Source organism: Excalfactoria chinensis, chromosome 10, assembly GCF_039878825.1.
Source record: "Excalfactoria chinensis isolate bCotChi1 chromosome 10, bCotChi1.hap2, whole genome shotgun sequence".
NCBI classification, from domain to species: domain Eukaryota; kingdom Metazoa; phylum Chordata; class Aves; order Galliformes; family Phasianidae; genus Excalfactoria; species Excalfactoria chinensis.
Window position 1 is genome coordinate 10,964,627 of NC_092834.1, and position 3,687 is coordinate 10,968,313.

Genomic DNA, 3,687 nt, shown 5'->3' on the forward strand with positions numbered 1-3,687 from the left:
CAACCCCCTGCTATAGTTTGCTCACAGCCCCATCCAGCCTGGCACTGAGCGCCTCCAAGGGAGCAGGCATCCACTGCTGCTCTGGGCAACCTGTTCCACTGCTTTACCAGCCTCACAGTAAAGAATTTCTTCCTGATATCCAGTCTAAATGTACCCTCTCCCAGCATACAACCATTTCCCCTCATCCTGTTGCTACACACCCTTATAAGAAGTCCCTCCCCACCTTTCATTTAAGCTCCATTCGGGTACTTTGTCCCTCATGTCCCTAAGGCCAGGCCTACATTAGTAGCTCATGACAATAAGGAAATGCTGGTTAAAGGCAAGATTTCTTTTATGCCATTTCTGAATTGCTAAAATATCATTGTAGGTGTATAATTAAGTCAACTCATTTTGATCCCATTTTAGGTATTTTACTTCCTGAAATAGAAGATGCTTTCCAGGAAAAATACCCTTACTTGAAAGTTTGTCATTTTTACTGTGCCAGAAAAACCCGGTGTTAGAGACAAGGCAGCTGCATCAAGGCTTTCTGTATCCTAAACTGTATCTTCAGGCCAGGGAAGTGAAAGTGTTGTGGAAGCAGGTAGCTGCCAAACTGCCTGCAGTTGTTGGGAACTGAAGTCCCATCCACTGCCAGTGTCACGTCTGACAGTGTGACAGCCCGCTCTGCGCCCCGGGCCAGCAGCCTCTGCCTTTCTGATGAACGATGAGTTTGGTTGGGGACAGCACACACATTCTCTCCTACACAAATGCAAATGTGGGAAAAAAGATATCTTTCACTTACACGTACTGTTTAAGTGAATAGCATAACTGAGGTATGAAAGCAGTTTTTCAGTAGAGAATCTAAGTGCTTTTTCGATTCTGATTCCAACAGCAAACTGTCGGAGCGTGTGCTTATCTGTGCTGTAGATCTGACTGGTTTAGAAAGAAAAGAGAGAACTGAAGCATAGCAGCTGGTTCTCTGGAGTTATTTAAGGCCTTTCTTCCCTCTGTGATTCTCTTCTGTCTGTGGTTTGTAGGGGACCGACACAGATGAGTAGCTGCTGGCCTCCCTGGCAGTGCTGAGCTGCTCCTGGGTAGTGCCAAGCAACCTTTCATCCCAGGAGCTGAGCATAAGGCCCAGAACACAGAAGGGGTTTGCAGCAGTGTTCATCAAGCAAGGTTTTGACATAGACCCTGCTGGCCAAGTTTAGGCTACTGTGCTTTTACAGTCAACGTGTCCAGCCTGCAGGCAGCACTTGAGAGGGGCAGGGTGAGCTATTTTGACTCCCCACACTGGGTCCAAGTGCCGCTGTGTCCTACATTTCTGACATTGCTGAGCTTGCAGCAAACAAGGAGAACAGGCTGCTAAAAAGAGTAAGCACAATAGGTGCCCAGCTTGGATTACAGCATTTCCAGGAAGGAAGGCACAGAGTGGTGGCTGAGAGCAGGCAGACCACAGGGTGCTCAACCCAGAGCCCCCACCAAGGGGGGTGCATCAGAGAGCTGTGCAATGGAAACATTTCTGGTTCTTACTCCTGTTGGGTAACAAGCAGATATGGTAATTAAGGCAAATAATGTCATCATTGTGTACGGGGATTTATGTCTATCCCAAGCACAGATATAAGCTGTGTGGAGAATGGATTGAGAAGTCTTCAGAAAGCTGGAGAGGGATCTTTTTGAGGCAATGTAGTGATAGGACAAGGAATAATGGATTTAAACTGAAAGAGACTATGTGTATGTTAATTGTGAGGATGAAATTCTTCACCATGAGTGTGGTGAGGCCCAGGCACGGGCCACCCAGATAGCTGTGTGTGCCCCATCCCTGGAGGTGCCCTAGGCCAGGCTGCATGGGGCTGAGCTGGTGGGAGGTGTCCGTACCCCTGGTGGAGGGGTTGGAATGAGGTATCTCTGAGGTCCTTTCCAAAACAAACCGCTCTATGATTCTATAATTCTACTGCTACCAGAAATCTTGACAGCTCAGAAATCAGTTGGGTTGTTGTAGCAATGGATGTCCGGGCTTCCTGTCATGTGCTAGATAGTTTCTGCTACTCTGAGAAGCGGGACGAGACTTGTGGCTTGCCCATTTTCTCCTTGTTTCAGCTCTTCCCACGGTGCTGACAGGCTCCGGGCTGGGAGAGGCACTGGGAGCCAGCGGCTGTTTTCCTCCCAGTCTGAACCTTGATGCCTTGCCCATAGAGATTTGAATTTTGAGCAAAACCTGGACTAAGGTAGTTAGTTTGGGTGGATATTCTGTAAAAGTCTGTGGTTTCAGCAGTTTTGCTTTGAGTTTTGGGTGAAAGCCTGCACTCCAAGTGAGGTTCATGTGCTGCCAAGGAACCTGCAATGGCAGAAACATTCACATAAACTTCTGAAAGTCATCCTTCCTTCTGCTCCTCACCATTTCTTCATCCAAGCACTGGCACTAGTTCTCAGGTAGTTACAGGTCCTGCTGTGCGAGTGGTACCTGGCCTCTTATCAAGCCCAGATTTGACAGGGCTGTATATTACTAAGCTCCATCTTTATTTAAATACCTGTTTGTCAACAGTTCACAGATGTAGTTTTCTTTCCCCCTCCCCTCTGTGCTGCTGGTTGGATGCCTTGCATGCTGTATTCCTGGAGGTTTTTGCCATGCCCTATGAAAGACAAGGCTGTGTCTGAGCCTTTATTCCATGACAAGTTCAGAGTCTTTTGGAAGTATCCAGATTGAGGTTCATGCATAAGGAAAGGAAGGACCCAAACATACCTGGTGGACTCCTTTCTCCAGGAAGAAACAGCATCGGTCTCAGTACTCATTGCTCACTCATAGCTTTGTTCCATTATAGGTCAAATGAAGTACCAAATACTAATACTACAAAATACTGGGGGAGCCACATTAGTGGCATTATTTGTCACTATCAGTATCCATCCTAAAGCCTCCCTGTAAATACATCTAGAAGAAAAGAACTCTGTAACTTCCCAGGCTGAGGACAGAGACACTGCTCCATTTGTACTCGTCCAGCATGCTCTCCATGCTGGAGCTGGAAGTCATAAGCTGGCATGAGTCCATCTAGTTTGGACTCTGATCTAAGCTTATTATGGCAGTTTCCTCTGTAGCTCTGTACAGTGCTGATTTCACTGCTGCCTTGATGAAAGAGTAGCTGTTTGGCAGCTTAAATACTACCTCTTTGCTTCCTTGTGACCTGCTTGTAAGATATGAGCTAATAAGGCAGGACTGTAGGTATTTGCTGTCCCCCACCTGTGCTGTGGGAAGGAAGTGTGTGCCTGTTTCAGTGGGAAGTTGTCTGGGATGCAGGAAGCCTGCTCCGGAACAGGCATAGCTGGAAGGCTCTGGGAACATATATGAGCCATATGTAACTCAGAGCACTACTGAGTGTGTTTCTTGTCCTGAGAGAGAAAATGAGGAAATGAGCCCCATTCATCTTTGCAATCGGTGAGATTTTGTCTGGGTAAGTGGGGTAGGACTCACTGTGTTGACAAACCTCTTGGCAAAAGCAGGGATTAAAACGAAGCTTAATGCCATACTAACTCTGCTCAGATTGAACTCGGTAGGGAGAGACAAAGGGTTTTAAGAGTAGGATATCAAAAGCAAATCTGTGACTAGGTGGTCCTGGAGAAATTTAACTGAGGGATATCTAAACTGTTTATTCTTTCCCTGGGGTAAGGAGAGTCATGAATAAACCAATGTGTGTTTTGATTGATAGTTAATGG